General features: G+C 40.1%; 1 long non-coding RNA gene across 1 annotated transcript in view; it reads left to right on the top strand.

Annotated features, from left to right (window-relative positions):
* Positions 1-19,791, top strand: part of LOC125486490 — a 42,089-nt gene extending 22,298 nt beyond the window's left edge. The window contains exon 5 of the long non-coding RNA XR_007265155.1: positions 19,618-19,791. This is a non-coding gene — a long non-coding RNA (uncharacterized LOC125486490). The remainder of the gene's footprint in view (positions 1-19,617) is intronic.
* The last annotated feature ends 2,478 nt before the right edge of the window (positions 19,792-22,269 follow it).

Here is a 22,269-nt window from a genome sequence, read left to right as displayed (position 1 = left end):
CAATCCCAGTTTCAACAACGAGAGTTGAATGTGGTTGTATGTCAATGTGATGCAGTTTGCATGTAGCATTTATCCAGTTGCGAACTACGTGTTCCTTAGAATGAAACATTAAAGCAAGATTCTGGTTGTGCTTTCAGTTGGATGTAACTTGGCACTCTTTTGAAGAAGAGATCCTTATGATGTCCTGGTCAATATTTATCCATCAAGCACGTTACTAAAGACAGTTTATGTGGCTGCCTAGCTCATTGCCATTTATGGAACCTTGCTTGGCAAAAATCAGGTTCTGCGTTAACTACCTTGCAAATGAACTTTAAACCATTCCCTTGGTTTTGAAGCACTTGGTTTTGAGGCAACCTAAGCTTATAAAAAAGCACTATATAAATGCAACAATTTTTTCCCTTTTCCTTTCCAAATCTGCCAAGTGTTGTTTTTCTAGATTAAATGCTGTTACCAGTTTGATAATAACAAATTCATAAGAGTAGGAAAATAGGGTGTAGTGATTGGAACGAAGGCCAGGTGGATCTCATTGAATGTAAGATCCTTGATTGGGGTTTTTAAAATGGGCCAATCAGGGAGCTAATAGATGTAAACAGGAGTTTCAGAGAGTCTATTCATTGTTAGGACTAGCTCTGAGCTGGTTTGTCAGAGCCTATGTACTGTGCACATGTAAATAAAGGGTTATTTCAAGGGTAAGGGGCACAGAAATTACAGCTTTACCTGGTTAGCATAATTAAATAGGCAGAATAACAGCCGATGAAATTGAATGCAAAGAAATGTACAGTGCTGCATTGAATAAGGATATAAAGGCCAATGCACAAGCTGCCTAGAATAGCTTGGGACAGAATTAAAAACAATCTTTGACATTTCTGTTGATTTGGCAGTCATAACGTTCAAACAATTCAGAGCCACAGTCACAAGGTCAGTAGAATTTTGAACTACATTGTCACAGCAGTTGTTGTAAGAAGCCCTCCAGTTCAGACTTTAGTTTATATCCAGTTTAGGTCAATGGGTAGGAGTGCAAAGCACACAGTGCAAACAGACACAAGGCTGATCTCCAATCTTAGGTGTTTCAGTTAAAAAAAACTATTGAAACTTGAACTTTTCAACTCTGAAAGGTGGTTCTTGCAAGATGATTATATAAAGGTTCATAAGGTTGTAAATGGTGTGGAAAAGGTGTATCCAAATAATTAGCTTGCATTAAATACCAAGGACCCCAGAGTCAAACTAATAACACTCTATGGTCTGATATAATTTTTGCTTTATCTGTTTTATGTAATCATAATTCCTGTAGATACATTCTTGTGCAGTTTTAGCCTGAAATATATGGCCTGACAAGCATTATCCTGTCTAGTCTGAGGTTCATAAAATCATGAAGGGCATGGAAGGGGTGAATAGCCAAGGTCTTTTTTCCCAGGGTCAGGGAGTCCAAAACTATAGGGCATAGGTTTAAGGTGAGAGGGGAATGATTTAAAAGGGACCTAAAGGGCAACCTTTTCACTCAGAGACTGGTCCATGTATGGAATGAGCTGCCAGAGGACATGGTGGAGGCTGGTAGAATTACAATATTTAGAAGGGATCTGGATGGGTATGTGAATAGGAAGGGTTTAGAGGGATATGGGCCAAAAGCTATCAAATGGGATTAGATTTATTTAGGGTATCTGGTAGGCATGGATGAGTTGAACCAAAGGATCTGTTTCCATGCTGTACAGGTCTATGACTGTATGACCCTATTGGTTATATCAAAAGTGAACAGCAGACAATGAAACCTCAGGAATGATGTACCCATAAAGCCAGATAATGATTGATCTTACAGATACAATTACCAACCAATCCTCACAATGGGTACAAACTTACAATCTGAAGAAAAGAGATCCGTTTGGGGAAAGGGCCATTTAATATGAACATAAATAAGGGGAATGAACTGAATTATAAAAAAGCCAAATACATTTGAAAACAAGGGTATAGAAAATAAAAGAAATAAGCAAAACCATGGCTACAATGAGGATAGAAATGATCATCAGAATATAACCACACCCTCCTCTACATCTTTCTGTACTCATGACTGTAAATATTGACTATCATGTTTTGACTTCCATCATCTGACATTTTTAAGCCTGAGATCTGTTACAGGCTAAAATGGCTTTTGAAAAGAACAAGTAGTGACATAAAATGGCTGATGTGATTACCCCACTGCAGACTGAAGCAAGTCAAAGAAACAAATGTGGTATAAACTGAAATTATCACTCTATCTAATGAGATCAAAACCAGGCAGTTGAGTCAAGATCAAGAAATTCACATATCCTGTTTTAGTTCACATTTGTACGATAATTTCATGTCTTGCGAGATGGAAGGCTCACCTGCAAGTTATCGAGCATTACAAGACAATGAAGCTGGATCAGGAATACATTCTGAACTATATTTCAAGCAGTTCTTTTGAAAAGCAGCGTAGAGAAGGAAAATTGATTTGTAAGTGAATACTTGAAGACTCCCTCTCTCCCTGCTTATTTCAACATCACAGAAACAGCTCCCGGTAAAAAAGAGGCAAATCGGGGAAATACCCATTCACCAAGAGCTCAAAGATGAGGATAAGCTGAACTAAACAACTGGTTAAAAATCTAACACCTCAAGGGCTGTTCAGCCATATAAACTGTACAGCCTTTATTCTTTCTGGCTGTATTAGACACTCTCCCTTTCAAACTACCAATGTTTGTGTATGTGTGTACCTAATGCTACATTTTTATTACATTTTTTCTCAGGGCTACTAAGTAATAAAATTCCTCTTGCTTACATTTAAAGAAAAACCTTGCAATTGCCTCCTTCATTTTTAGCTATTTAAATATGTTTTTAATGTATGTGTGATTTAACTGCATGCTAAAAAAATGAAATAAAAATATTTATTGTAACCCCTGAAAAGATGGTTAAAAAGAACGGAAGCTGAATTGCCATTAAGCCTCCTTATCTTCACTTGCCCATTCTCAATCTGCCTTTCATTCTCTCTCCTTCACACATTTGTTGTGCATTTCATTTTCTCTCATGCCAACTCACATTCATTAAGACTTTCATAAATTAATTCCTCCTTTTCTTAATTTCTATAGAACATGGATAAGAACAGGATAGTGTCAGGAGTTTTGGAATACATACAAACTCTGCCCACTCCCTTCTACCTTTACACAGGACCATAGGTTACAGAATAAACACATGCATAGTTACAAATGCTGAGCAGGTTAGACAACTGGTCAGGCACAAATCCCCTTGCTCTATCTCCAATGATGTGAATGTATAGCAGAGTGTGAACAACGTCTTATGACCTCCATGAGATGGAAAGCTCAGTTTTATAGGGCCAAGTGCTTTGAGGGTTTATTTTCAAGCAATTCTTGTCCCTTCGATAATTAAAGACTCTGCAAAAGAGCACTGAACCCTGGATTATCCCTGGTTCATTTGCTGACTTTGCATAATGAGTTACACATAACTCTTGAACAAGCTGCTAAGCTTTGGCATCACTGCAATCCAGTTCCAAGCTGAATCAAATGATTTCAGTTAAATATCTCCAAACCCAATGAGTTTGGTAACCAGTGTACAGTTGTTTTCAGAATCTGCCACTTTCTCATGAGATTATGAGATCTTGAGCTTTCTGTCTGCTTTACAAAATCACAGAATCACAGAAAGGTTATGGCACGGAAGGAGGCCATTTTGTCCAACGTAGCTGCAAAACTGTTCTATTACTTAGTGCCAAACCCCACCTTTTCTCCATATCTCTGCACACCATTTCTATCAAAAATAATCATCCAACGCCATCTTGAATGCCTCAATTGAGCCTACCTCCAGCACATTTCGAAGCAGTGCATTCTATACCCTAACTACTCACTGTGTGAGAAAAGCTTTTTACTCACATCACCCCTGCTTCTTTTGCATATCTTTTTAAATTTAACAAACATTGCTTCATACTTAGTGCAAGAGAAGGACTTTTTTCCATATCAGTTCCCCTACTAAACTGTAAATAACAAACAAATTGCTATCATTCTGAATCAGCTCACAGTAAATGTCCCAATCTTTGCTCAAGCCTGATAATGACTGCTTATTTTTATGTGCATTCCTCTCTATTATTTTAACAGGGACAGTAGCCTTTTCTGAATGAATCATTAAGCTTTCTGTCCTCTAATGTGACCAACAGTAATTTCAAGGATCAAATGATTCAAGTTATTATGAAATTGGGTAGACTATTCATGAACTGGATGGCAGGAAGTTAGAATGGTTGGTAAAAAAAAATGGTAGAAAGGAAAAAGAGTGCCTGGTCCTTTAAGAGATTGTGCTTTGTCTGTGGTTGGAATTTTATAAGTACTGTGCACAGAGAGTGCCCAAATTGAAACATTTTGTATCGAACAGCCAAGCAGCATTTTTACCAAGATAACAAGTTTGAATTTGGCCAATAAACTTAAACTAAGCATTCAGTGACTCAAAGCCAATTGAATTTAAAAACTGATGGTGTTGACAACTTTGCACCAATCCTACACAAGAAACACTATTACGGGTATAAAGATGAGGGCATTTGGAAAATCAGGAAATAGCCAACTGCCATCTGAGGGGACAATCAAACTTTGGCCACAGTGAAAGCAAGTCCACCATCTGAGATACAAACCTAGCTTTCACATTAAATAATTGAGCACTCTGAAAAGATCCATCAAAAGTACCATGGCATTTTAGCTCCAAGTCCTCACTGAAGAAATTAAAGAGAAAAACATCCAAGACAGCAGAATCATCAGAAGAAAGGCATTTGTGACGTGAGATCAACAGAATGAGGATTGGAAATAAAGCAGAGAAGACCTAGACTGTGTGAATTTGGAGAGATTAAATTTTAATTTATTGTTGTCTTTTAATTGGGTTTATATAAATAGGACTTATGTTTATTTGAACAGTATCCCAGTAGAATTTAGTTCAATTAGGGAATAATTAGTTGTGTAAGGGTGAATTGTTCAGTTTGCTAGTAATTCTGTTAATTTGTTCATTGTTAGAGTTAAACAAATAAATTGTTTATTTTATTTGTAAAGTGGAGATCAGGGATTTTCTTTCTATTAGCCACTCTTTTAATAGATTACAAGGGTAAAGGCGAGCTTCTCTGAGTGTTTCAGGATAATTATTAGAAGGGAACCTCTACTCCCATCATAATAAGTTGGGGCTTGTTTTTTTTTCGGCCATTCCCCCTCTGTAACAGTTCGCACAGTAGTTTTAATGTCAAACCAATTTGACATTTGTATAGCAACTGGAACATCGCAGAGCAGTACCACTCACCCTCTTTCCCTGCCTCAATATATTGTGTCGCGTTCAGCAATAAATATTCCCCATCTTCATTCTATCCAGGGCCCAGTTTGTCTAGCAAGCCATATTCACAGTGGAAGACTTTGATCGTGTTGTCTTAATTAATACTTCTCTGGTTCATTGAATTAAAAGTGGAAACAAAGCAGCCTTCACATACAGGAAAGTTAGAATTTGCATTGATTTTTTGTTCTTTATTTATTCACGGGATGAGGGCGTCACTGGCTAGGCAGCATTTAATTCTACTTCCAAAAATGTCTACAATGGTACAGCACGATGGCTCAGTGGTTAGCACTGTGGCCTCACAGTGCCATGAACCAGGTTCAACTCTAGCCTTGGGTGACTGTGTGGAGTTTGCATGTTCTCCTCATGTCTGTGTGGGTTTCCTGCCACAGCCTAAAGGTGTGCAGGTTAGGTGGATTGGCTGTGCTAAATTGACCATAGTGTCCAGGGATGTGCAGGCTAAGTGGGTTAGCCAGGCTAGATAGGTCTGAGTGGGATGCTGTTCAGAGATTTGATGTGGACTTGACGGGCCAAATGGCCTCCTTCCACACTGTAGAGACTCTAGGAAATGAATTGGATATAGGATGGACATCAAGCAAGCTTGCATTTATATAGCACCTTTCCCAACCCCAGGAATTTCAATGTGCTTTAAACAGATGGAGAATTTTTCGAGACGAGGCCCATCTGTAATATAGGAAACACATTCATGATGAACTGCATGCAGCATAATCCCTAGAAACAGCAATCTGATAACAACAAAGCAACATTTCCGCCTCCTCAGAATAGTGCCATGCAAGATTTTACATCACCTCAGAGGGTAGATAGCGCTTAGGTTTGCCATTTCACTTGTAAAATGACACTGCAGCATCCAGTGAGCACCTATCGTGTGCTGGAATTACATTGCTAGAATCCAGCAATTCAAACTGACTGATCTACATGCATGTCTTCTCACACTTTAATTATCTCTTTTCATTTAACCCCCATATCCTTTCCCATATTTTTGCACTTCATTAAATAACGTGATCAAAGAAAAATACGTCTTTTTCACTCAATAAATAGTTGAATTGTTTCTGATTTTCCATGGTATCAAATTCAGGCAACACTTAGTTTCGTTTAATTTATTTCCCACCATTATATCGTTCATCCATCTGGTATGGTACACGTGTAGCTAGGAGGTGCCAGAACTTCTCTAGACATGAAATTACCCTCAAATTAGCCTTGCCTACCTGAATGGAACCATTGTGTATGATTTTAGTTTCCTTATTTAAGGAAGGATGGAAATGCATAGGAAGCAGTTCAGAGGAAGTTTACCAGAATGATACCTTGTGGATTGAGTGTGTTGCCTTATGAGGATAGGTTGGACAGGTTAACTTTGTTTCCATTGGAGTTTAGAAGGCTGAGCGGTGACTTGACTAAAGTGCATAAAATTATGAATGGCCTTGACTAGGTAACCATAGAAAGGATGTTCCCTCTTGTGAGTCAGTCCAGAACTAGGGGACATGAGGATCACCCTTTCAGGTCAGAGATGAGAAGATACGTTTACACTCGGAAGGTTGTTGGACTTTGGAACTCTTTACGTCAGAAGGCATTGGAGGCGGGGTCATTGAATGTTTTTAAGACATAAGAGGCTAGACAGAGGTATGTAATAAAGACAATTCAGCCCATTAAGTGCTAGTACTCTCTCTTGTAATCCCATTCCATGCCCCAAAATGATTAAACATTCCTCCTCTTCAAATAGTATTCAGTTCACTTTTGAAATATGTTCATATCTCTGCCTCAGTAGCCATTTGTAATGAAGAATCCCATGAACTTATGGTCCTCAATTCAAAACTTTCCTTTTAACATCTCTCTAGGTTTCTCTGGTAAGCACCTTCAGTCTCCATTTCTTTGATTCCTATTCAGCCACTGGCAGAAATATTATTTCATTGACTACCAAAAAAGAGATTTAGATATATTAGTTTATAGGTGGTGAGCATTAACTGGGAATTCATTCATGACAAATTTAAAAAGTCAGACTAAAACTGTTGTAGTTGAGTTACGAAATGCATGCTTGTAGTGTGTAATGCTGTAAATAAATATAAACGTATATAAAGATTAGGTCCACTTTTATCCTTCAACATATAAAACATAAGGTCGCCAGCTTTTACTCATCCCTTCACTTTCAGCTCCTCTCTCAATAATGGTCTTACTCACAACATTGCTGCTATTGCTCCTAATTTACTGAAAATTCTGGACACCACACCATACCCAGTCCACTCTCATCCTCCCCCAACTCCTACCGCAAGCAACTCTCTTGCCCCACTTAACTCCCATTCATTCCATTCAAACCCAATTCCCTATTATTTTCACCCAATCTCATTCTTTCCTGCTCTTAATTCTCCATTCCACTCCATTCATCATTCTCGTCCTTGACTGCCATTTCCCACTCTAACATGGCCCAATTTTAAAATTCTTTACACTTGTTTTCAAGTTCCCTTTTAGCCTCATCTCTCCCTGTCACTGTAATTCCCACCAGAACCTATTCTGACAGCTTATCCACAGCTGATTTTAATAATTTCACAACTGGCAACCATGCCTTCATATATCTAGGTATATACCTCTGTAAATCTCTACCATTGTCCCCTCTTTTGTTCTGTCTGGCTTGTTTCTCATTTTTAATTAAACACATGTGCCTTTGTGTTTTCATAAAATCCTTACAGTGCAGAAAGAGGCTATTTGGCCTGTCAAGTCTGCACCAAATTTCTGAAGGGCATCCCACTGTATGTCTGTGACCCACATTCCCCATGGCTAATCTACCTCACCTGCACTTCTCTCAACACAATAGACAATTTAGCATGGCCAATCCACCTAACCTGCACTTCTTTGAACTGTGGGAGGAACCCAGAGCACCTGGTAGAAACACACACAGACACAAGGAGAACTTGCAAACTCATGACAGTCACCTAAGGGTAGAATTGAACCCAGGTCTCTGGCACTGTGAGGCAGCAGTGCTAACCACTAAGCCATCACGCCACCCATTGTTTTAAATGGTTGGGTGAGCAGTAACTTGAAAGGAACATCTTGGGAATAACCTGTGTGACACTTTCCAGCCACACACTCGCTGTTCAGAGTGAGCATAACTCTCTATTTCTCCCTGCTCCTTTATAATACCCCTTAGAATTCACTACTTTGACCCTGCTAGTTTCACTTATCCTATTATATCCATTTGTGGCTTGGTGTCAACATTTGTATTGATAATACTCTAGCTAAATGTCTTGGGCTATTCTGCCATGTTAAAAGTGCTCCACAAATGTGAATTGTACCATCCATAATGGGAAAGGAGAAAAGCAGTGAAGTATTGAATGGTGTTCAACATACTCCCTATTCCATTCAATCAATACTGGGAGGAAGGGAGTGTAGGTATGGAAACAATATGGGAAGTGGAAAAAGTTTGAACAGGACTACCTTGATCCCTGCAAGTTCCAGAAGCAGCGATGGACTATCTCCACTGAGAGAAATTAAGCAGTTTCACAAAATTCTCTATTCTGAGCAACATTTTTATAAGTCATAATATAAAGCATCATTAGAAAGGCTCTTTTACACTTTCTTATTTCTAAATGTATAAAAACTAATTGGCTTCTTGTGATGGAGTGTATTAATCAGACTGACAAAGGAAGAACTGATTTTGTAAAGATGCTTTACCTTGTTGCTGTCTTATCAGATGAGAAGTTAATTAAGACTTATGTGCTGGCATTTTGTCTTTAATTATGTAGAACTGACATAATTCATAATCTTGTGCAGAAGGTTTGTTATTGCCCAAAAGCTACTTTAATTAATTTACATTACGGACGACTGGGAACTTTAATAAGATTTTCTTGCTTCGAAAATTAACATTGATGAAGTGTATCTATAAAGTGAACGTTCACTTGTTTTAATTAGTCTGCCAAGAAAAGATGTGGAAAGTGCACTTTCGCTAATAATGAAATTGGGCTAATTTGTCCAAACATCAGTGCCTTTCTGTGCTGGAACACTGTGACCTGGATCCAAAACATGTCTGGCAGCCTCTTCCTCTCATTCATACAAAAATCCCCTGAAGAAATGTTCTGCCTCTTTTCATCCTTCAATCTTGAAGATAGTAATTCAGGTTGGAGTTTGGCCCGATGTCTAATCACCATGTACAAGTCCTCAATCTCTTGTCCAAATTGGAGTTTAGTTGGACACTTATTTCGATCTTCACTGAAAGGAAGTATCACATTCCCCTCTGATGTTCTGCCTCCCTGACTTACACAGAGATGTGCTTTTTCAGCAGAAGGTGTCTAGAAGGCAGCATGTCAAAATCATTCAAACCAAAAACAATAATATTCAGCACATTCCTTTGAAAAGCAAACACTCAGAAAGAAAAATCCATCTGTGACTTGTGAAGGATTGTATTAGATTAAAAAAAAGTGGTTTATAATGTTGCAAAGAATAGTAGTAGGCTGAGGATTGGGAGTTTGTTTAGAAACTAGCAAGTGGCAAGCAAAGAGTTGATAAAATAAGAGAAACGGAATATGAGAGTAAACTAGCCAGGAATATTTGAATAGTTTGCTCGAACTTTTACAACTAGATTAAAAAGAAGAGAGCAAGTGAATGTTGGCTCCTTAGAAGATGGGACAAGGGAATTAATCTTGGGGTACGGGGAAATTACACAATAAACTTTTTGTGCCTTTCTCCACAGGAGAAGACCTAAGTTACACTCTAGAAATAGAAGGTAACCTAGATGCTAATAAGCATGAGCAAATTAAGCTAATTAACGTCAGCAATGAAAAAGCACTATAGAAATCCAAAGCGTGCAATCCAACAAATCCCCAGGAGCTGATGGCCCACATCCTAGAATGCTAAAAGATTTAGCAGCAGAGATGGCCGATATGCTGGATATGGTATTTCAAGCTTCCCTAGATGCTGGAAGGTTTCTGCAAACTGGAAGTTAGCAAAGTAACAACACCATCAAGAGGAAGGAAAAAGAAGTGGGAAGCTACAGGCCAGTTGGGCTAACCTGACCTACAGACTGCAATTAGTAAGAATAGGTGACAATATCTCCTCCATGATAATCGTCAACCTCGGTGCCACACAAGGCTGACTACTCAGCCCCTTATTATTGTCATTATACACTCATGACTGTGTGGCCAAATTCAGCTCTAACTCCGTTTACAAATTTGCTGATGACACCACCATAGCAGGTCGTATCTCAAACAACAACGTGACAGAGTACAGGAAAGAGATAGAGAACTTAGCGGCACGATGTAAAGACATCAATCTCTCCCTCAATGTCAGCAAAACAAAGGAGCTGGTCATCCACTTCAGGAAGTGGAGTGGGGGACACATCCCTGTCTGTATCAATGGTGTTGAAGTGGAGATGGTTGAGAGCATCAAGTTCTGGGGAGTGATGATCACCAACAATCTATCCTTCTCCATCTATGTCAACACTACAGTCAAGAAAGCGCACTAACAACTCTACTTCCTCAGAAGGCTAAAGAAATACAGCACGTCCGCAATGACTCTTACCAATTTTTATACATGCACCATAGAAAGCAACCTATCTGGATGCATCACAGCTCAGTATGGCAAGAAATGACAGGGAGTTGTGAATGCAGCCCAGTCCATCATGCAAACCAGCCTTCCTTCTATTGATGCTGTCTACACTTCCTGATGCTTCAGGAAAGCAGCCACCATAATCAATGACCCCTCCCACCCTGGTTATAATCTCTTCCACCCTCTTCCATAGGGCAGAAGATACAAAAGTTTGAAAATACATACCAACAATTCAAGAACATCTTCTTCCCTGTTATTATCAGACTTATAGATGGACCCCTCATATATTAGTGTTGATCTTTCTCTGCATCTTCTCCGCAGCTGTAACACTATATTCTGCATTCTGTTCTATTACCCTGATGTACTTATGTAAGGTGTGGTTTGTCTGAATAGCACACAAAACAATACTTTTCGCTGTATCTCGGTACGTGACAATAACGAATCAAATTAAATCAAAAAAGAACAGTGCTGGAATCTATTATCAGTATACTTAGAAAAGTACTGAATGATTAAAATAAGTGAAGACAAGTTTTATGAAAGGGAATTTGTGTTTCACAAATGTAATTTTTTTCAGTATATAACTGGCAGAGTAGATAAAGGAGAATCAGTCGATGTAGTATGTTTGGATTTCCAAAGCAATACAATTAGATGTGACACAAAAGGTTGATATACAAGATAAGGATTAATAGAAGTAGGGTAATATATTAATATGATGAAGAATTGGTTAACAGACAGGAAGCAGATAGTAGGCATAAATGACACATTTTCAAGTTGGGCTAATGGATTGCCGCAAGAATCAATGCTGGGGCGCCAGCTATTTACAAGCAACATTAAAGATTTACAGGAAGGGGCTCCTTTCCCCAGCTTGATTAATGCACCTAAGTTTGTCAATGATAAAAAGCTGCTCAGAATATGAGGGTGATACAAAACTGCCAAAATACAAATATATAGAAGCAAAATACAGTGGATGCTGGAAATCTGAAATAAAAAGAGAAAATACTGGAGAAACGCAGCAGATCTGGTAATATCTATGAAGAAAGAAACAGAGTTAAGATTGTGAATCCAATATGTCACCTTTTCAGAGACTGTTGTTACTGCACAGGTAAAGTGAGTGGACAATAAAGTGGCAGACGATATAACAGGGAGAAGGGTGAGGTTATTCACTTTGGTCATAAAGACTTGAAACTTGTAAACCCTGATGCTCAGAAAGAATTTGGTATATTCATCCAAGGAGCACAGTTAGCAAGCAATTAGGAAAGCAAGCAGCTCATTGGCCTTTATTGCAAGGGAATTAGAATAAAATTTTGGGACTAAGATACTGTGGCATTTTTGTCATTGGAAGGAATTCTTTACCACAGAGAATTATAAATGCAGCATCTTTAAAAAACATAAGGTTGAGATAGATGGATCTTTGGTTTTTCAGGTCATAGAGACATATGGGACAGAAACAGGCTTTTGGCCCAACTCATCCATGCTGACCAGGTTTCCTAAACTCAATAGCCCCATTTGCCTGCTCAGAGATAGTAAGAATGTCAACACTGGAGTCAGAGATAGCACAGTGTGGGGCTGGAGGAGCACAGCAGGGTCACGACCCGAAATGTCAACTTTCCTGCTCCTCTGATGTTACCTGGCCTACTATGCTCCTCCAGCTCCACACTGTGTTATCCCAATTGCCTGCATTTGGCCCATATCCCTCTAAACCTTTCCTATTCATGTACCTGTCCAAACGTCTCTTAAATTGCTGTCGTTGTACATGCCTCTACCACTTCCTCTAGCAGCTCGTTCTGTAAACACACAGAAGCCCTCTGTGTGAAAAAGGTGCCCCTCAGGTCCCTTTTAAATCTTTCCCTTTTCAACTTAAACCTATGTACTCCAGTTTTGGACTCCCCTACCCTTGGGAAAAGACCTTGGCTATTCACCTTATCTATGCCCCTCATGATTTTATAAACCATTGTAAGGTCGCCCATCAACCTCCTACGCTCCAGTAAAAAATGTCCCAGCCTATCCATGCTCTCCCTATAGCTCGAACCCTTCAGTCTCAGTAACATCCTTATAAATCTTTTTTGCACTCTTTCCAGTTTAATAACATCCTTCTTATCACAGGGTGACAAGAATTTTACACAGTTCTCCAAATGTGGCCTTACCAATGCTGTAACATGACATCCCAATTCCTGTACTCAATGCTCTGATCAATGAAGGCAAGTGTGCGAAGCATCTTCTTCAGTACACTGCCTATCTCTGATGCCATTTTCAATGGACTGTGTGCCTGCACGTCTAGGTCACTTTGTTGGGCAACATTCTCAGAGGCCTATTATTAACTGTGTAAGTCCTGCCCTCATTTGGCTTACTAAAATGCAACACTTCACATTGATCTGAATTAAACTCCATCTGTCATTCCTCGGCCCACTGGCCTAGTTGATTAAGATCCCATTGTACTCTTAGATAATCTTCATTGTCTAATATACCACCAATTTCAGTGCCATCTGCAAACTTACTAAACATGCCTCCTATATTCACATCCCAATTGTTTACATAAATGATGAACAACAGTGGACCCAGCTCCAATCCTGGTGATTCACCACTGGTCACAGGCCTCCAATCTGAACAACAACCCTCTACTAGCTTTCCCTGGATCGCATGTGATCTAACCTTTCAAACCAGTCTACCATGCAGAACTTTGTTGAAGGCCTTGATGAAGACCATGTAGACAAAGTCTACTGTTCTGCCTTCATCTATCTTCTTGGTCACCTCTTCAAAAAACTCAATCTATTTTGTAAAACATGATTTCTCATGCACAAAGCCATGCTCACCATCCCTAATCAGGCCTTGCCTTTCCAAATGCATGTAGATCCTGTCTCATATATCCTCTCCAACAACCTACCCACCAGTAACCATGGGATATGGGAAATATGTAGGAGAGTGCAACTCAGGCCAAAAATCAACCAAGATGGTATTGAGTGGCAGAGCAAGTTTAACACGCTGTGCGGTCTTCTCCTGTTTCGAAATATTAAGGCTCAGATTTTCCAGTCAGAAAGTCGTTATTCCATCAGTGGTGTGAATTGCGCCTAGGGACCTTGCAGAAACCCCATCTGAGTGAACTCTGAAGGAACTGGCTGGGACATTGAAGATTCCACTGGGCAATTCCTCCACATTTGGAATCTTCTAAAAGTATCAATTTAAATCAAGGAATTTGGAGTGTTCTAATGAAATTAAGAAAATAGTTACTCAAGAAATGCTACCTCCTGTGTAACTATTCAAATACCACATACTTGCCTCACACACCTCCAACTACACCTCTCCCAGACCCTGACCTGACACCCTTCTCTTTTCTCCTGGAACCTGACACCCCATCTCCTGCCTCACTCCACAATCTGTTCCCACCTCTCCCTCTCGCCATCATACTCAATTCACCATCCCCTGCTATAGAGTCTGACGCACCATTCCCTGGCTCAGAATCCATTCCCCCAGGTGAATTCCCTGCTCCAAATGAGATCAAACCCCACCCCATTCACATGCTCTGGCCCATGCTCCTTCTCTACACGCAGCCCCCACCCCAATAACCCTTTTCTCATATTCTGGACTGGCTCCCATCCCCCAAACTGAACTCAATCCCACTGCCAAAAGTCAAAGTCCTCTTCCCCCAGTCTGACACCCACCCACCTCCAACCCATGATAGATCCAATTTCTCCCATCCACCCTGAACTACCCTAAAAACTATATCATTTACCTGGCCCCCTTGCCACTTTGTACCCCTGGCACTTGAGTCCCTACTCATTCAATTCCCTATTTATTTGGTACCCTACTCTCGATGTTGTCAGCATTGGAGGGTTTGAGCTAAAGCAAGAGGTTGAATAGACTGGGGCTATTTTCACTGGAGCGTCAGAAGCTACAGAAATTTATAAAATCATGAGGGGCATGGAGAGGGTGAAAAGTCAAGGTTGTTTTTCCCCAGGGGAGTCTAAAACTAGAGGCATAGGTTTAAGATGAGAGGGGAAAGATTTAAAAGGGACTTAAGGGGTACCTTTTTTCACACAGAGGGTGGTGCATGTATGGAATAAACTGCCAGAAGAAGTGGTGGAGGCTGGTACTATTACAACATTTAAGAGACATCTGGATGGATATACAAACAGGAAGCGTATAGAGGGATATGGGCCAAATGGTGACAAATGGGCCTAGATTAATTTAGGATAGCTGGTCAGCATGGACAGGTTGGGCCGAAGAGTCTGGCTCTGTGTTGTATACCTCTATGACTCTATGACTCTACCCATCTGACACTCTACCTTCCTGGCATCCTATTCTTACACATAACTTATATTCTTACCATTTGACAGCAGGATGAAAGTGACTGTCTATGAGTCTGAGCTTTTAAATGTCCCTTCCTTCACCTGACCATCCTTCACTACCAGATACATGTCAGAATGCAAATCTGGCTCCACTTTTCTGAAGCAACACTGATTGTGTAGGGAGTGCTGCCTGGCTTATTTTTCACCAGCTCCTTGGTTCTGATACTGGCCTGATATAGTGGAATGTGGTGTCGTGGTAAAAAATAGGAGGCAGATACTTCCGAGGCAAAGAAAACTCTGATTTTATTGAAAGGCAAGCAAATTGATTTTTTTACAGGAAAACAAGAAAGTGAATATCAAATCCGACTATTACTGACTGAGACCTATCTCCCAGTTAACTTGACCCCACAGTTAAGCCTTACAGTCAAGACTTGATATGATGGGTAACTAGATACAGTGGGTAGCTGTTACCTATGCTAACAGGGAAAGGAGAGAGAGCGAGATTACCTGCTAACCCCAAAATCCTACCCCACTTCCATTCCTTAGGGCTGCCTTACACCGTTAGCCCCCGAACCCCACCTTCCCCTGTTAAAGACCAGCCAAGCTGAGTTAGAGGGTCTCAGTGACCTTAGGCTCGCTCCTGAAGTGGAACATGATTTTGATTGGCTCTTGTCCATAGTATCTTGCCGTAGCTGGGTCTCCACATAGGGCCGCGAATGCTGATGCCTGTCAGTCTGGTTGTGTCCACTGATGCGGTTAGGCACATTAGACCTGACAGGTGAGTACCTTGGGTTTCTTTTTTTCATGGCGGTCGTTGTGAGTGGGTTGTTGTCTCAGTGGTGGATGTTGCTGGCGTTGCCCCGGTCGGTGTCTTGTGTCTCTGGATGCTCTCGGTTGCCTCCAGACGTGGAAGTTCATGGTTGGTTGATGGTGTTTGGTGGTTGTGAGGGTCGCTCTCTGTGTGGAGGGTTCGCGAAGTCCTTGACTTGGAGGCTTCTGCAGGAACTTTTCTCTCAATCAGTAACTCTGACTGATCTCCTTCCCCTTCTTCGCGGCTTTGGCTGAAGGACTTCTTCGCGTTCGGGGCCTGCTTCTTGTTCGGACCCTCGAACACCTCTCGCGAGCTGTTCACACCGGGCACACACAGAGCCCACCTCAGAGCACACACCGAGTTGGAATTGGGGTGCATTGCGGGTCTCACAGTGACCACTGCTCATGGCCCACATTGCTAGGATCATGGCCCCCAGTTGTACCCAACTGCAGCCCCCTTATCTCCTGCCAAATCAGGTTTTGGCTGCCAAGCTATTGTTCCTCCTCTCCAGACTGAATGAGTTTCCTGATCACCGGAGGATGTGTGAATGGCTTTTCGATTAAGGTGAATGGTTTTGATGGTTTGGAATGTCCTGTATTTCCCTTGGATGGGTGTTTGTTAAGGTTTGACGAGTAGTGTGAATGTTCTAACATCCAAAGGTGAAACAGGTTTACATGTAGCACAATGGTGTGGAAGGTTCGGTATTTCTGTGCCTGAGAACTCATTGGAAATTGAATGGCTTTGTGCTTCTGCAGTCTCCAGAATGTCTGAAGTTCTTTGTTTCCTGCAGTCTGGCTTCCATTGTTTAAGCTGGTGCGTGAATGGGCTTCTTTCTTTAGTTTTGTGAGCTAACCCTGGTTCCAGACATCTGCCCCCTGGGTTTGCATATTACCCAGTCTGTCCCAACCAGCCTTTTCCTGGTTCGGTTGCAGCCATGGTATCTTAAGTCCAAAAGTTCAGTGAATTTTAGGTCCAATGTAATTTCCACAAAGTTACATCTTCGGAGGGTTTTAGTCCAGGGTATATCCATAAACCAATGGGGATTTTTGCCCCACCTTACAATTGGAATCTCTTCTCAGAAACATAGAGCTGTATCCTTTTATAAAAATGAAGGGGTGGAGTGACAATCTTGCCCTATGTTATTATGTTCCAATTTATTGCACTCATTCTGAGCAAAAGTAGATCTCATTAGTCATTAAACTATGCATTGCAATAAATGAGATGGTGGTCCCACTGTCTTCCTCAATATGTGAAAGGAGGGCCATGAGATACAGGGTTCATGTGGTAGATACCTGATGTTCTGGATTCACATGGTCCATGGACTGAAATTTCCAAAGTCCAGGACATAACAGATATATTTTCTGTTGAAGGATCTCCCATCGTGTCTATCTCAATAAAAGATGGAGATATCATGTCAAATAGAATCATCAAGTTTATCATATTTTCAGCTTCATTCCATTCGTATCTGCTCCTGAGGACTCTCAGTTCACCTCAATGTAGCTGGATTCAGTTGAAACAGGGCAGTTATTTGAACTGGTTTCATTGCCAATGGATATTCAACAAAAAATGCCTATCTTAACATAGAACATAGAACAGTACGATATTGTGCTGACCTATTATCCTACTAAGATCAATCTACCCTGCATACCCTACATTTTACTATCCTCCATGTGCCTATCCAAGAGTCGCCTAAAAGTCTCTAAAGTATCTGACTTCACTACCACTGCTGGCAGCGCATTCCACACACCCACCACTCTCTGTGTGAGGAACCTACCTCTGACATCTCCCCTATACCTTCCTCCAATCACCGTAAAATTGTGCCTCCTTGTAATAGTCATTTCCGCCCCGGGAAAAAGTCTCTGACTATGTACTCTATCTCTTATGCCTCTCATCATCTTTTACACCTCTATCAAGTCACCTCTCATCCTTCTTTGCTCCAATGAGAAAAGCCCTAGCTCCCTCAACCTTTCCTCATAACACCTGCCCTTCAGTCCAGGCAGCATCCTGGTAAATCTCCTCTGCACCCTCTCTAAAGCTTCCACATCTTTCCTATAATGAGGCGACCAGAACTGAACACAATATTCCAAGTGTGGTCTAACCAGAGTTTCATATCTTCTTAGTATTGTAAATATCCCACAAGATTGCCTTCATGTTGATGTCAACTTATGTTCAACTTATTTTAGTAATAAGTTGTGTTTACATAGCAGAGTTAGAGAAACACTCAAAGGTTGGGGGGAAAGCCTACACTGGGGGAGGTAACGAAAGCTGAGTTGAGTACTGAGTTTTGAGAATGTTTTTCATGATAGACAGGTGGAAAGCTTTAAGTAGAGACTTCTAGATGGGCTGAGATGGTTCATCCTTGGTTGTAAGGATTGGAAGGCTGGGACTATATACACAGTTAAAGCCAGGGGATCAGAGAGAAGGGGTAAGAATATAACAACTGTAGAATCAATCTACATTCATAGGGCACCTTGAATGCGAAAAAAAAAAGTCACAATATGCCTCACTGGATACCACTTCATGAAAGAAAATATGAAGACAGTTTGGTGAAAAGCTTAGTCAAAGACATAGATTTGAAGGATGATTTTAAAGGAGATTAGATAGAGAAGCGCAGGGAGGGAATTAGAATGTTCATTGCTGAAGAAACAGCCATCGATGAAAATTGGAGATTCTCAGAACGTCAACATCACAGAAGTGTAGATACCTGGAGCATTTTAGGGCTGGAGGTGGGGACGGGCCAGGCCAAGGAGAAAATTAGAAATATGATGAGAATTTTAAAACCAGGATCCAATGCAGATCAGAGGATCAGAACGATGGATGGATGAGACCCGGTAGAATCAGGGCAGCAGAATTTTAATGCAGGGAGCAAAGTGGGAGGCTGGTCAAAAACTTGAGATGTTGAGTGACATAGAGTAGGGCAGAGAGGGTAGCAGACTGATCAGCTTTTACTTTCACTGTGAGGAGGAGGTCCTGCATTGCAAATACAGGGCAGGATCAGGAGATATGTAATCAGCCAATGTGGGCCAGCGAGGAGATGATCCACTGAACTGCAGTGGAACAGGGTAATTAAAAACGAAGAAAAACAATTAATTCATCAAAATGATTAATTTCTATAATACCTTGTTTGACTTTTTGACTAATTCTTATTCTTCTGTCTATCATCATTCTTCTGTACCTCTAGCAAACATTCTCTGAAGTGAACACTCTCATTAATTAAACTGAAAGCCACTGAACCAATTCGCCTACCCAACAATCAGTGGAACAGCAATAGCCTCATTATTATTATTGTTTTTCATTGCTGTTTTTCCACTAGGCAAACTAAAATGTACAGAATTATTAAGTTACAGTGAAGTTGTATTTATGACAAACATTATAAATCATCCCCATCTCTGTTACCACTTTCAACACTACAACCTTCAAGCCCCGCTGTTGATTCAGACCTGCTTCTTGAGCATTCCTGACTTTAATCAATCCACATTGTTAATCAAAAAGTACTGGGAGAGACTAATAGCACGAGTATGAAGGATAATTCAAAAGTAAACCAGGTGAGTGCAAAATTATTAAGGTGAGAATGTATGTAAATGCACATAACTTGGTTAATAAATTTAGAACTGCATGAACAAGTAACCACATGTAACTATGTTATTGTGACAATTATAGAGATCACTACTGCCAGACTGGAGTGGTCTCTGGTGGATGGGAACAACTTCAAGAATCAGGTAAAGTTCAGAATTTGTGTTTTATTGCACCACAGCTCTCTATACAAGTTACACATGAGCTTCCATGTCTCTTCCTAGGCCCATTGCTATAAATAACTATGTCTAAAATTCCAAAACTTGCAAAAAAATCTCTTCCAATGCTCTGATGACTATTTCTATAGTCATATTGTACAGCTTTAAAACTTCAATCCATCTCAAAAAATGGTTGGTAACAGTCAAATACGCTTGCTATTAAAGACAAATAGAGCTATTTATAGCCTTTCCAATGGCCTGGTTGAAAATTTAGTTGCTATCAATGTTCCTAGTTGAGATATTCCCCACATTTGGCAATTATAAATCACTTCTTCAATATCCTTTGAAATACAGGGCTACCACACTGATGACTGATCCATGCTCAACATTTAATAATGCCCAAATGACCTCAATATGGCATCCCACAGATCTCTTCTCTGAGTGAGGTTGGAATAACACCTCTCCCATCATAGACTAGCATTTCAAACAAAGGGGAACTACTTTCTATATTTAAAGTTAGTTCATGACTATCCCTTTGGTTGTTGACTTGATCAAGTCTGTATATAATATTGATGAATTTCAAAACTTGCATCTGTTCCTGATGAATTTGATGATGCTGATTGAGTCCATTCTGATTTGCTGCCCTGGCACCACGGTAGACTGGATGTACAGCTCAATTTCTTCACTGGAATTATCTTCGCATTGTGTAAGTCTGTCAGCAATTGCTCTAGAAATCCATCTGCTGTTGCTTACAGTTTTCCTTGCATATCACATGTTCCAGAAGTAAATATTATCAATCTCAATCAACATCTTTGCATACATGGGTGGAGATATTGTTTTGAGTTCCTTCTCTTCGAACAAGGAGACCAGAGGTTGATCAAAGTATAGTGTGAGAATTGCTTGCATGCCCATTTAACTGAGAGTGTTTTGTTCTCTGTAACTGCATACCTCCTCTCTGTATCTGATAGTGCTCAAGATGAATAATAAATTGGTCTTCAACACCGTCTAATGATTCCTGAATAAGTATTACTCTTCAGACTGTTGTTGAAGCATCTGCTACTATCGTAGTCAGAAATTAACAATTGTAAATTGCCAAGACATCTGCGGAAATTAGTATAACCCTAAATGCCTGTTCTTGATGAAGAGTCTGGCATCATGTTTGTGCCTTTTGTAGTTTTTGCAAAGGTTCAGTGAGAGTTACTACATTAGGTAAAGATTTTGCAACCTGATTGATCATTCCTGGAAATCCTTGAAGATTTTGACCAATTTTGAAGTTGGAGATTCTTTAATGCTTTTTTGTCTTTTATAGATCAGCCATTATTGATAATACATCTCAAGAAACAAATGGATGTCTTGGAGAATTCACACTTATCATGACATGTGAGGCTTTCTTCCTATAAACTATTCAAAACTGCACTTAGTCTCAGATCATCCTCTTTAGCTAATCCCTCGTGAATTCAAGTGCCATCTATGCAGCAGATAGCATCACTAAAACCTTAAAACTTTTTCAGTATTTTCCTTTAGAAGATCTCTGGTACTGAGGCAATGCCGAATCGTAAACAATTGAAGTTAAATCTTCTAAATGGGGTTATGAAAGTCACTAGCAGCCTTAGTTGCTCACCTAATGGAACCTGTCAAAAGCCACTATTTGCATCGGATTTCGTGAGTATTTTGCTTGTATTCAATTTAATTAAACTTTCATCTGCTGTGGACAATGTGAAGTTCCCTTACTACCGCCTTCTTGAGTTGTTAGAGCAGCACGAATATGAACAGTACTATTGGGTTTTGACAATATGACCAAGCCTGAGCACCGCTCTGTTACTTGCATGATCGGAGAAATTACTTCCTTTCCTGTCATCCCTTTCAGTTGACTCTCCAGTTGCTTCATTAATAGGTGTGATACTTTTAGGGAAGTGTAAAGACATATTGATTTAGCGTCAATTCTCAAGTATATACTGCAGTTAGTCTTCCGTCTTCCTAGATCTTTGAACACTTTTGAGTAGTCCTTTTCAAGTCCTTCTTCAGCGTTCTGAATAAGATTCAGTTCAATGCAAGTACTTCTGCTCATAAATGAAAATTCTTGATTCTGTAAGACATATAAATTCTCTATTGTCTGATTTCTCCCCTGCATTGGAGAATAGCTTGTAGCATGCATTTGATGTTTCATTTAGTTCCTCGTAGACCATGTAGCTGAATTTCTGTCGGTTATCAACAGTGGTTTACTAGCAATGTTCTCTGACCATAAGGACTATTATAGTTGCTTCATTGTCTAACTCAAAACTTATTTGATGCCCATTGATATAATTGCTTGTGTGTCAAAATGTTTGGTCAGGATCATTGATCTTACAAAGAAAGGCTTTGGTTTTAACTTCCAGTGAAGATTGTTCTATTTTGATGATAGTTTTGTGTATGAAGAGTTTGTTTTTGTGCCTTTTCAGTGTGAGTCCTCTGCTTCTATATAATTTTCTTGCAATGATACCATTACCTTTTAATTGCTGAACACTGTTCACACCTATGAGGTCATTTGGTTCCATAATGTTGGTAAGGATTTCCGATCTCTTGTGGTTCTTAGGGGAGGAGT

This window comes from Rhincodon typus, chromosome 29 (assembly GCF_021869965.1).
Source record: "Rhincodon typus isolate 14 chromosome 29, sRhiTyp1.1, whole genome shotgun sequence".
Taxonomy (NCBI): Eukaryota; Metazoa; Chordata; class Chondrichthyes; order Orectolobiformes; family Rhincodontidae; genus Rhincodon; species Rhincodon typus.
Note: the sequence above shows the minus strand (reverse complement) of the source record. Positions and strands in the feature narration are given on the sequence as shown.